General features: G+C 35.9%; 1 long non-coding RNA gene across 2 annotated transcripts in view; it reads right to left on the bottom strand.

Moving 5' to 3' along the window:
- Positions 1-13,574, bottom strand: part of LOC139354573 (uncharacterized) — a 57,556-nt gene extending 43,982 nt beyond the window's left edge. Inside the window, exon 1 of one of the 2 annotated variants that reach the window (XR_011605533.1) lies at positions 12,954-13,574. This is a non-coding gene — a long non-coding RNA (uncharacterized lncRNA). Of the gene's footprint in view, positions 1-5,144; positions 6,525-12,953 lie in introns of those variants that run through there. The other variant, XR_011605535.1, reaches the window with a different exon arrangement.
- Between the last annotated feature and the right edge of the window lie 248 nt (positions 13,575-13,822).

Genomic DNA, 13,822 nt, shown 5'->3' with positions numbered 1-13,822 from the left:
TTCGTATGACGGCGTTATAACGGCAATAGAAACTTTAGCAGAAAACAATTTAACCTTGGCCTTTGTAAAAAATCGTCTGTTGGATTATTAGCTATGCGAACTTTCAGTGAACGGTCGTGTTTTTGTCTTGCGCTCCGAATTTTTGTCCATAAACCATCGGGGTTTAATTCATATTTTCATGCGTCTATATAACTTTTTATGTCCCTAACAACATCCGTTCGCTTCGCGAGTGCATAGTGATTGTTTTGTGTTTAAATTAACAAAATTAGTTTGCACGTCTAATCTCTGTGCAGTGTTTGTTGTTATAGTTTTTTTCTAATTGCCTTCTTCTTTTCTTCCAAACGCTGTTTGGAGCGGTAAGTGTTTAAACGGTAGTTACCCGCTCTCCCGAACTCCCGCTTATAACTTTGTTTTTGGAACATCTAAAACTTACGCTCCCCCAGCTTACTTACTCCCGCTCATTCTCTCCCGCTCTCTAACTCTCTCTTTTACTTGCGTAGCTTTATTCTCTTGGCACTGCGGAATATCGCGATAATGGCTGTCTGCAATTTAAAGAAATGCAAGTCGTTAATTTCGGCTGGACAACAGAGCATTCCGTGCCATTCGTGTGAGAATATTTTTCATGCAAAATGCCTTGGCTATTCGGGCCTGGTACGCGATGCAATCGACATGAGAAGTGGCTTGCGCTACTATTGTGATGAATGCATTGCTTATGAAACCCAAGCACTCTCTATAAGGTGGCTTACAAAAAGCAATGTTACGGAATTAATCCGGAACAGCCGTAAAAATACGGATCTGCTTGTGGCGCTTGAATCGCAGCTCACTAGCCGTATGCTATCTGAGCCCGATTCTCCTAAGCGTAAAAAGATCGCGGTCGATAGACAACCCACGGTAGCCGCTAGTGTAACTCTCTCTGGCGATCCGGGGTCTGCAGCACAGCAGTCGATCTCAGCCGCCGCACAAATGGTACTGAGATCGAAAGCTAAAAAAGATTCGGTTTCCGAATGCAAAGGACGCGAGATTTTGCCGCATGAGACGCCCGAAAAATCTGCTATAAACAATACTTTAATAATTCCAACGCCGCATGTTGACTTAACGTCCGGAGTACCGAATGAAACTGGTAGTGCAGCCGTAAATGCCGTAGTACCTAAACCTGTCACATGCGTGGTACCTAAAACAGTCACCTGTGTACCGCAGCGGAAACAAATTTTTGTTTCTCGGCTAAATCCTGACCTTTCATCGCTGGACATTAAGGCCTATATCCGTAACAAAGTTCAGATTGATGATCTAAAGGTTGAACGATTTAATTTTCCATATGCTAGGGAAGTATCATCTTTTAAGATCGGTGTTCCCTGTGCTCATTTTGCAACTATGTGCTCAGCCAATTTTTGGCCTGTTGGCATTTTTGTTAAAGAGTACGAAGCTAAAAAAAAGAAAATTCGTTCAAAGGAAGTTGGAAGTCCCTTTAAAGAGCCATCCACATCTACATCCTCATCTATCTCAAAAAACTAGATTCTTTTCTTCAGCTTTATTATCAGAATATAAGAGGCTTACAAAGTAAGTTGACCAAATTGTATACTGATAGTTTTTCCTTGTCTTCCCATGTTATTGTTTTTACTGAAACCTGGTTAAAACCGGAAGTTCTAAGTTCCGAAGTTTTTCCAAGTAAGTACACAACTTACAGGCTTGATCGTCCGTCCCGACGTGGAGGTGGAGTTTCTGTGTATAAAACTATCCCTTCCGGGTATTTCTATATACATAACATGTTCATATATTCCGCCATCATCGGAATTCCCGACATATGCGAATCATCTGTCCGCTATCCAGTTTATTTCAAGTAAACTATCAGATAGGGATCAGTTAATAGTTTTAGGTGACTTTAATATACATGGTCCACCGTCGAAACCTCAAATATATTGTTACCTTCAACGCAGCATGATTTTCTTGACGGTTTGCTTGATATTTCATTGTCTCAAGTAAATCATGTATTAAATTTCTTAGGACGATTACTGGATCTATGCTTTGTTTCCAGTCCAGATTGTGTCTGCATAGCTAGAACCTCTGCAATTACTTTACCAGAAGACCCTTATCACCCAACGCTAGAGCTGACTATTGACACGGGTACAAAAGTGTATGAAGTATCTGAAAAAATAGCTAAACGCATCCCCTGCTTTCGTAAAGCGAACTTTGCACTCATTAATAGCCTTATAGCTTGCTCGGATTGGTCCAATCTGTACTTAAGTACTAATATAAATGAAGCGGTTAATATATTTTATAACATATTAAACGAAGTTTTTGATACATGCGTTCCTACGTATTATCCTAAAATTTCAAACCAACCTCCGTGGTTTAACAAAGAGCTGGCACGACTTAAAAATGTAAAGTCTAGACTCTACAAAAAGTTTAGAGCTTCAGGTTCACAAGCTGCCTTTTCCCGATACTTAAGTGCTCGGTCTGATTTCACCGTGCTTAACGCCCAGTGTTATAAAAACTATTTAGCTCGTTGCAAGACCCAGTTTACTGTGGATCCAAAACAGTTTTATAATTTTGTTAACACAAAGCGTAAATCTTCTAGTTACCCATCATCACTTAAATTTGAAAATTCGGCTGCTAGCACTGATCAAGCCATAGCCGATCTTTTTGCACAGTTTTTTCAAACCACCTATTCAACATCAAGTCCTCCAGATTAGTCTTACCCATATGTCATTCCTAAATCAAACTTTATTTGTTGTCCTGTTATAAGTAAAAGCTCACTTCTTTTAGAATTGCAAAGGGTCAAACCAGTCTACTCTCCGGGTCCTAACGGAGTCCCTGGATGTGTGCTTAGGTATTGCGCTGAGACTTTGTGTAGACCATTGCACAAACTGTTTACTTTGTCTTTAGAAACATCCGATTTCCCACACAGATGGAAGGAATCGTTTGTTATCCCGCTTCATAAAAAAAGGGTGTAAATTGAACGCATGTAATTACAGAGGTATTTCAAAGCTATCAGCTATACCGAAGCTCTTTGAGAACATTATTACGCCTCATTTACAACACAGTTGTAGGTCCCTTATTTCCTCATGTCAACACGGATTTATAAAACGTAGGTCAACGACAACCAACCTTTTGGAGTTTACTTCATTTGTTATAGGAGGTTTTAGAAAGAATCGTCAGACTGATGTGGTCTACACTGATTTTAGTAAGGCGTTTGATTCTGTAAGTCACCCGATTTTAGTCCGGAAATTGGACCTTTTAGGGTTTTCAGGTGATCTTCTTAGGTGGACTTTAAGTGGTTGTGCGTTAGATAGGATAACGCATGCTGACGACCTTGGAGTCTACATGGATCCTAGACTTACATTTTCCGATCACATTACTACTATGGTAAATAAAGCCAGGGGCGTGCTTGCATTTATCAAAAGGTGGTCGAAGGAATTCGATGATCCCTATGTCACAAAGACCTTGTTTATTTCATTAGTCCGACCAATTCTTGAGTACTGCGCTCCTGTTTGGAGTCCCCAATATGGGGTGCATATAGACCGGATTGAGTCTGTGCAAAAAAACTTCTTAATACTTGCCTTACGGAGACTTAACTGGGATACAAGCCTAATACTACCATCCTACTCTAGTAGACTACTTCTAATTAACTTACCATCGTTAGCTAACCGTAGAACTATGCTTGGTATTACGTTTATTAGAAATCTTATTCATGGTGATGTAGAGAGTCCCGAGTTACTGGGTCGCCTGCATTTTAATGTGCCAAATAGATTCACTAGAAACTATATTCCTTTAGTATTAAATCACTGTATCTCTAATTACGCAATTCATGAACCTTTTAGAGTACTTTGCAATGATTATAATAGACTATATCACCTAATATCTACTACTGACTCACTTCCTATCTTTAAATCAATAATACTATCCTCCCTAGTAACTAATTAGTTTTACTTGATGTATTTTGTCTATTCGTATATTGACCTGTATTTTTAATTGTCTATTGTTACATTGTCTTTTTCTTTGTCCGCGATTATGTTTACTCGCCCAAAACGGTGATGGGCTCCGCGCGTAGCAAGCTTTTCTTGGTGTCGTAGGGCCACTTGTTTGTACTGACCATAGTGCATCAACGTCCAAATAAAAAGCTTTGGATCACGAGATCAAGCTAAAAAATATTAGCAAAGATACCAGTCTAAAGGTTATGCAGGCTGTAAAAAAGGACAGTAAGCCTCAATTTTCTTATAAGAAAAGTAGCAAATTTGCAACAAATAGAGTTTCAAAGTTCCAGAAAAAATGTTTGCATTGCGGCAAGAGTGGTCACATTAAAAAAGATTGCTTTGCTCTAAAAAGGGAAAAGGAGAAACATGTAAATGGCAAACAGCCGCAGATGACATCCACACAAAGCCAAGGAAATCATAATGGGATCGCATTTATGATGAGACGCGCAAATAGCCAACCAAACATTGGGTTCTTATTGGATTCTGGCGCATCAGACCATTTGGCCAACAATGAGAGTTTGTTTACAACTATCACTGAACTAGATGAACCTATTAAAATTTCTGTTGCCAAGAACGATGTATTCATTTATGCAGTTAAGAAAGGAACAGTGAAGCTGTACACAGATTTAAATGAGAAAATTGAGCTTAAAGATGTCTTATACTGTCCTGATATCCCTGAAAACTTGATCTCAGTTAAAAAAAATGCAGGAGGCAGGCCTTACCATTGTATTTCACCCAGGAGGTGTAACTGTTAGAAAAGGTAAAATAATTGTAATGAATGGAAGTATATTTGGAAATGTTCCATTGGTTAATTTCTTTTCTAATAAACTAGCGTGTACTGCAAATGCAGCTAAAAATAATAATTATAGTTTGTGGCATGAGAGGCTAGGTCATTTGAGTAAGGGAAAGTTTTTAGAAACTAAAACCAAAAATATGTTTGACGATACAGATTTGCTGAATAACATAAAACCAGATAATGAATTATGTGAAGCTTGTGTCAAGGGAAAGCAGGCGAGATTAAGTTTTAATAAATTTAAAAATAAGGACCACATAAATCGACCATTATTCGTGGTACATTCTGATGTGTGTGGTCCAATAACCCCATCTACTGTTGATCATAAGAATTATTATGTAGTTTTTATTGATGAGTATACGCATTGTTGTGTAACTTACCTGTTGAGTTATAAGTCAGAAGTTTTTAGTGTATTTCAAGACTATGTAGCTAAAACGCATGCTTTGTTTAATTTAAATATAGTTAACCTTTATATTGATAATGGTAGGGAGTATTTATCGAATGAAATGAAAGAGTTCTGTGTTCAAAAAGGCATTAGTTACCACTTGACGGTTCCACATACTCCACAACAAAATGGTGTATCCGAAAGGATGATTAGATCTATAACGGAAAAAGCTCGAGCTTTAGTTATAGGGGGCAAGATTCAGAAAACTTTCTGGGGTGAAGCAGTGCTAACAGCCACCTACCTTATTAATAGAAGCCCAACTAGTGCATTACATGAATGCAGAAAGACACCTTTTGAAATGTGGCACAGCAAAAAGCCGTGCCTGAAGTACTTAAGAGTTTTTGGTTCGACAGTATACGTTCTCAATAAAACGAGAAAAAGAAAATTTGATGACAAATCATGGAAACGTATACTTGTCGGGTATGAACCAAATGGATATAAAGTATGGGATGTGGAGAATAACAAATTTGTTATTGCAAGAGATGTAGTGTTTGATGAATCAAGCAGGATAATGTCTAGAGCTGTGGATGTTGATAACAACATGGATTTTCCCATTCTTGAAGAAAATATTGAACCTGCTTTTCAAGACTCTGGTCTTATTGAGAGTGAAACGGTTCAGAAAAACACTGATATGGTAGTATCAGATGTGCAGCCTAGTGAAATTGAAAATGAAGTGGAGAATGAAGTGGAAAATGCCGATCCAGAGATATCTGGTGTTTTATCTGAAGGTGAACCAAGTGACTCTAATACTCAAATTCGAAAAAGCAATAGACTAAAAGAAAAGCCCAAATTTTCATATAGAGATATGATTAAAATTTGTGTTATGAATGCGCAAACTTTAACAGGTAGTGCTCCAATATCTTTTGATGAAATTAATAATAGGAGTGATAAAGAACAGTGGAGAGCAGCTATTGAAGGTGAGCTTAATTCTCATGAAATTAACAAAACATGGTCACTGGTAGAAAGACCTGAAAACAAAAACATAGTCGATTGTAAATGGATATTTACAATAAAACAGAACGAGTTTGGTAGACCGGTAAAATATAAAGCCAGACTTGTAGCACGAGGATTTACACAGGAATATTTAATCGATTACGACGAAACATTGCCCCTGTGGCTAGAATTGCAAGTTTCAGACTTATAATGTCTTTTTCAAACCAGTATAGCCTTAAAGTACATCATATGGATGTAAAAACTGCTTTTTTAAATGGAGATTTAAAAGAGGAAATATACATGAGAGTTCCTCAAGGACTGTCTTGTAATAGCAGTCATGTTTGTAAATTGAATAAAGCAATTTATGGTCTTAAGCAGGCGGCTAGATGTTGGTTTAAAGTGTTTGAAAAGGCTTTAAAAGATATTGGTTTTAAAAATTCACCTGTAGATAGATGTATATATATTTTGGATAAAGGGACTATTTTAAAAAATATATATGTTTTGTTATACGTAGATGACTTGGTTATTTGTACAGAAAACATTTTAACAATGAATAAATTTAAGTCATATTTAATGAGCAAGTTTCAAATGACAGATTTAATGGAAATTAAGTATTTTATTGGTATTAAAATAGACACAAAAGAAAGTAAAGTGGAATTAAGCCAATCAGCTTATATTAAAAATATTTTATTAAAATTTAAAATGGAGCAATGTAATTCTGTAAATTCACCACTTCCAAGTAAACTGAACTTTGATTTATTAGACTCTGATGAAAGAGACGATTCTCCTTGTCAAAGTTTGATTGGATGCCTTATGTATGTAATGCTATGTACAAGGCCAGATCTCAGTATATCTGTAAATCTTTTGAGTCGGTATAGGCAGAAAAATAATAAAGATCTTTGGCTATGCTTAAAAAGGGTATTAAGATATCTGAAAGGTACTATTGATTTTAAGCTAACATTCACTAAAACTGAGAGGAATGACGACTTCTTTGTTGGATATGTAGATTCAGATTGGGGTGGATGTCAATTGGATAGGAGAAGTACAACAGGATATCTTTTCAAGATGTTTAAAACAAACCTGATTTGTTGGAGTACTAGAAAACAGAATTCAGTGGCAGCATCATCAACCGAAGCCGAATATATGGCATTGTTTGAGGCTGTAAGGGAAGCCCTATGGTTAAAATCTTTACCAGAAAGTTTGAACATAAATCTAAAGCAACCTATTACAATTTTTGAAGATAATCAGGGCTGTATTAGCATCGCCAACAACCCCTCTTGCCACAAACGTTCAAAACATATAGACATCAAATATCATTTTTCACGTGAACAAGTTGAAAATAAACTAATAAAACTTGAGTATATTTCTACAGATCATCAACTGGCGGATATATTAACAAAACCACTCCCAGCTCCACGCTTCGCACAACTAAGACAGCGTCTTGGCTTAACCGATTGATGGATGCAGACGACAATTTTTTTTTATACTTACATAAAAGTTGAAGATATAATTTAATTTATCATTTAGAAGAATAATTTTTTGAAACTATGTTATTGAATTTAAAATCTGTTATATTTTCTAGTTATTAAGTTTGGAAACAGAAGATATTCCTAATTACTTTATAATTTTCAAATTTATAAGATTACTTCCGGAAATTGCCTTTAATTGTTTTGTATGTTAATTTTGCATCGCATCATTTTGTCATTTGGAATATTCATTTTTCTTTGTATTAATTTTAATATTGACCTAATTGGGTTTTACTGGGTTTCCTCAATTCAAGCAACAAATGTTGGGTCAATGTGCACTCCCAGAAATATCTTGTCTTGCCAATTCAAATTTCAAATTTTTTATTAAACTTAAAATTTATAAATCATGAGCATCAGACTTTTAAGGAGGTGTGTTGGAATATGACATTACTTCATATCGATAAGAATATCGTATAAGCAAAAGTATTCTGCTCACTACTGGTAACACTAATATCGTTTTGGTTCCGATGAGCTGGTTCAGCTCTCACTTATTCCGCATAATTTTGAAGTGACAAGACGTGATCCAAGGAACTTAAAATATATATCTAAAACTATACATAAAGTGTATTTAACTTGGTTTGTGAGTTGGTGGGAAGTGTAGTATTGCGCCGAGCACATTATACATGCTGTGGGAGGACCACAGGACGAATACAAGAGACAACACGTGAAATTTGGATTCTGACGAAATAGTGTGCGCTTCCAGGAAATCACACACACACATAAATAAATTGTGTGTATTCTTATAATTGTTTTATTGTTTCTATTGTCTTTATGCTGCTTCACTTCACTGTATCTGCTTGGCTTATGCTCCAATGTGAGTCACCACTTTCTCCAGGGCATGATGTTGGTCGCGGCGTCTCTGAACAGAGCGCTTGTAGATCTTTACAACCTTAAGGAGCACTATAACCAGGAGTAGTCCAACGATGAGCTTCATGGTCTTGTTGACATCCTGAATATCATCTTTGTGGTCAACGATCTCTACTCTGTTAATCACATTGGCGGTGCTGCCGGCCACTTTAGACGTTTTGCTACCCATCTTGGGGTCCTTAGGCCATTCACTTGGTTCACTAGTTCTTTTCGTCCTTCGGGTTTTTGCAGGTTGACTTCCTCTAGATTGTGGTCGATCGCAGGACCGGTTATCGGCACTTCCTCCTGGGTGAATTTGATTCTAGGGAAACGTCAAGACATCCTTCTGGACACCAGCCTTCTTCCAGTCGTGGACTGTGTTGATGGGAGTTGAACTTCTAGACCACTCTCAGGGAGAGATCAGAACCATTTTTCTGTCCCTTCTCTATTTGGCTGGGGTCTTTTATACCGGACTAGAGCTTTCGCTAGATCCCCATATTGGATGAGTTAGCTAAGTGTTCCCATCTAGGGATACTGTTTCTCTATTTCCCCTATTTATGGAGTCAACGGCCGGTTAGTGCACTTTGCTACCTTACTGGAGTACGGTTACGAGCAGGTCGATCGTGGTCGTTGTTCTGGCCACGCGACACCCATGAGCTGCCGAATTGTTTTTGCTGATTTACCCTTATCAATTGGAGTGTGGTTAGTCATTACGGCCCCTACCCTCAACTTATGGCATTTGTTTTGCCGGGGTTAATCTTGTATGGGGGAAGGGCGTACGTAACAAAGGATTTAAATTGTGTTAATGAAAAACTAGGCTCGTTATCCATCATTAAAGTTTTAGCAAGTGGAAAATGTTGCAATATTTCTGAAATTTTGGTTTCTATGTTGAGTTTATTTTGAATATCCTTTACAACTAAGTATTTTGAATATGAATCAATACAAGTAATGAAAATTAAATTCTGAGCGTAAAAAATGTCGATATGCAAATTTTCTCCTTCTTTATTTGGGATGGGTGCTTGTCCAATATGAATTAGTACAGGGTGTCTATTATACTTGTTACTATTACAAATTGTACAGTTCTTTATGTACTCCTGGAGTTTTTTCTTCAAGATTGGCCAATAGTATAGTCTGTTAATTTGCTTGTAATTTTCGTCCAATCCCCTGTGTGCTCTACAATTAGATTCTTCTATTATTAATGCTCTGTCTTCAGGGTTTTCTACATCTTGGACGAATATTTTTGTATATAGGAATTTATTCGTGAAATTTTCTTTAAGTGCATTTTGAATTTTGTATAAGTCTTCTAAAGTACAGTGAATACCTATTGTTATGTTAGGAGGAATATATTCCCTTAAGATTGATACCAAATTTTCAGGGGTATCAAATTCTATTATATGTCTGGTATTTCCGAATATATTGACCATCTCATGTATTGTATACTTCCCCGTTGCTATTAGCAATTGTTGCTTAAACTGGTTTAAGGGTTTGCGGGTTTCTTGTATAACATTCTCAAAATTACTCTCTGCAGAATGCTGAGTGTTTTGATCTGAGACCGACTCGTTACTGTCCGTTAGGTTGTTAATTTGAATTCTTGATAAGGCGTCAGCGAATACATTGGTAGATCCTGGCTTATACATTATTTTGGGAGAGTAACTTTCAATGAATGAGTACCATCTTTTTATCTCGATGGATTTTTTTGAGGATTTGAGGATTTTTTTTGAGAGATCGAGAAAGACAGTGGTTGATGATCTGTATAGATTTCTATGTTGTTTACGCCGTATAAATAGTTTCGCAAAATTTTTAAATGCCCAAACTATTGCTAAAAGTTCTTTTTTATTGCTTGCATATACTTGTTCGGCTTTAGTTAGAGTTTTTGAAATGAAGGTTATTGGTTTTCCTTCCTGAGAAAGAACAGCACCAATAGCTAGATCGGACGCATCGGTTGTTAAAGTGAATTTTTTATTTTAATCAGGTTGTACCAATTCGATTTGTGCAATTAAATTATCTTTGAGCTCGTTAAAAGCTCTTACAGCTGAATCGTCCAACTGTATGGAAGTTTTACTGGACGCTTTTTTAGATACTTTGCCGTTTTGGCCTTCTAAATATTTTGTTAAAGGTTTAGCTATCTTTAATATCCTGTAAGGCCTAGGAAGCTTCTAAGCTCTCGAATATTTTTAGGGATCGGATATTTTACAATTGTAGAAATTTTTTCGGGATCGGTTTTGATCACATTGAGAGAAACAACGTAACCGAGAAAGTTTGTTTCTAGTTTAAAGAACTTTGATTTTTCAATCGAAATTTTCATGTTTGCGTTCAGCAAAATTTTAATAATGACAATTAAGTCTTTGTAATGTTGCTCCATTGTTTTTGAAAATATAATTATGTCATCCATATAAACATGACATGTTTTACCCACTTGTTCTCTCAAAATATCGTCCATCGCTCGTTGGAATATTCTAGGAGCGTTTGTCAAACCGAAAGGCATTCTTCTTTTCATTCTGCTTTTTTTTTTTTTTAATTGCTCTTCATTTACAATATTTAATATTTCATTCTCCAGATCTTTTCTTTGATCTGCAGATGATATTTTTATGTTGTTTATTTTTTGATTGTCGGATAGTTCAACGACGGCGTGTTCAGAATTTTTCAATTCCAAACTTTTATTTTTGTCGGATATTTCAACGACGGCGTGTTCAGAATTTTTAAACTCCAAACTTTTATTTTTGTCGGATATTTCAACGACGGCGTGATAGGATTTGTATATCCCAAACTAAATTCGCTTTGATTACCCATTTCAGATTCGGATCTGATTTGAGCCTTTTCATCAAAGTATTCTTTTAATATAAATTCTTTTAATGGAAGAATGGTGTTTTCTTCTGTTAAAGAATGTTGGTTTAAATTGTTTCCGTTGTCATAATTTAATTTTTCTTCTATTCCGTTATATTTAATAGCTCCCTTAGCTGTATCAATCACAGCTCCTATTTTTTTCAATAGGTTATAGCCGATCAGTAGATCTGAGTCTAGCCCTTCTATTTCATAAAAAGTATATCGCGTATCAAAAATAGTTATCATATGATAATATTTAATTATTGAATATCCATTCACTGTGGATACTCTTTTGTATATTGGAAGCTCATTCTTATTTTTATAAACTCCTGCTCTAATATAACACGAGGTTGCCCCAGTGTCAATTAATATTTTTAATTTTTTATTTAATTTTGCGTCATTTCTAAATAAGTAGGGTAAGCCTACTCCTGACTTTTGTCTAAAAAATGGTTCTCCTCAATATTATTTAATCGCATAGTTTTGTTTGCCGGTTGGTTAACCGTACCTGTTGGTTCTCTTTTGTTCTGAGGATTATTTTGCTGAGTTGTTAGTGTCTCTGGCTTTTTATTTTGATTCCATTTATTCTGATTATAGATGTTTCTATTCTGGCTATCGGGTTGATTAAACCTCAAGTTGTTAGTATTCCTTTGATTACTATTATGATTATTATGGTTACTTTGCTTGGGTCTATTATTTGAGTTTTGGTAACCGAATAAATTTGACTCATAACTCCTGCGCTGTGATGATGTGAAATTGTTAGCGAATTGGGCCCTCAAATTATTGCTTTCTAGTTCTTGTACTATTACCATAGTGTTCGGAAAGTCTGGCGGATTCATAGAAAATATGACGTCTGAGATATGGCCGTTGAGGCCAGTTATGAATACTCTTAGAGCTGTCTTTTTGTGTTTTTCGTTCATTTCAGCAGTTAAAGGCTTATTTCTGCCGTAAGTCATAATGGTTTTATTTATTAGAAGAGCTAGTTTTTTATTAACTAACCCATAATATTCCATTATGGACAGCTTCCCTTGACTTAGTACTCCTAAGTCTTGCTCAATTATATGGATTGGACGTTTGCTAAAAACAGAGTCCAACCTAGCCATTATGGCGTCAAAATTTAGTACCGTTCCATTGTGTGTTAGGGCATCGTTTGCTGTGCCAGTTATTTTGTTCCTCAAGATTGATAATGCAGAAAAGAACCTTTCGCTACCTCTAGCATATTTTCCCATGGCTATTTCTGCTGATTCCCTCCAACTCACATATTTGTCTTCTTCTCCTTTAAATTCCCTGACTGATTTGATAATTTCAAAGGAAGTTTCACATTTAATATTTGGGTCAATGACTTCTACTTGAAAATCTTCAACCTTTTTTATATTTTGATTCAGTTGTGCTTTTAAACTCACGATCTCATTCCTTAAGGGATTCAATTCATTATTTACAATATGTGCAATTAATTCGCTCACTTGGTTATTAGCTTGGCTGCTAGAAGCCATTGCAGGTTGTGGTGGGGGCATGGTGAGAATTCTTTCAAAAAGGTCTTCCACCTTGTTTGATTTTATTTAAATTTTTCTGCTTATAGTACTTAAATAGAATATAAAAAATAAACAGTATACGCTCACTAATTGTTTTCTTTTCTTCTGGATTTAGTGTGATATCGTCTGTTTTCCTTTGATGATCCTGTTGGGGTCGTCCTTCTTGGTTGATTTTAGCGAGGGATGGCCCTCAGCTCTTCCTTCAATTTATTTTTGTGGTCGTAAATTTTTAGCGAGGGATGGCCCTCAGCTCTTCCTTCAATTTGATTTCTGGTCGTTGCTGTATAGCGAGGGATTGCCCTCAGCTCTTCCTTCTTGTCGGATTTGGTATTTGAATTTATAATTGTTTTTGAATTTTGTTTCTCAGTTGTTTTTTTGTATCAGCTTTCACTTTCACAGTTTTTAAATTTTTTGTATCTGCTTTCACTTTCACAGTTTTTAAAATTTTTTGTTTATCTTTTTATATTGTTTGGTTTTATTTTTTGAGACCGTTTAGTTTTTTTGTTAAACCGAAGTCTTATTATGTCGATTACTAATTAGCAGATTGTTGTAAGTAAAAGGGGATTATTTCATTTATTAATTTCCTCCTTTTATTTTTAACACAAACTTTTTTGTCGGTTGGGTTTTTATTAGACCACGCAAGTTCCTTTTCACTTTAAAACCGTTGGTTATTTATTTTAAAGCTTTATTTAGAACAAATTATGCGTGGCCCACGTTGGGCGCCAATTAAGAACTACACTTGTGAATTATTTAAAAAAATTTATTTTTATTCTTTATTCACTAAGTTTAAACTTCACAACATTTCCTTAGTATCGACTTTTATTCTTGGCGGTTCACAATTAACTTCTTATACAACCGATCTTCTCGGATGCAAAAACGGACTGCCTGGCCAAGGGCCGCTTATCTGATAATAAAACCTCGGTTTAAGAGAATTGGGGAACTTATTAAGAGTTGGA

This window comes from Drosophila suzukii, unplaced genomic scaffold, assembly GCF_043229965.1.
Source record: "Drosophila suzukii unplaced genomic scaffold, CBGP_Dsuzu_IsoJpt1.0 scf_10, whole genome shotgun sequence".
Classification (NCBI taxonomy): domain Eukaryota; kingdom Metazoa; phylum Arthropoda; class Insecta; order Diptera; family Drosophilidae; genus Drosophila; species Drosophila suzukii.
The sequence above is the reverse complement of the archived record's forward strand: the minus strand, read 5'-3'. Positions and strand labels throughout refer to the sequence as shown.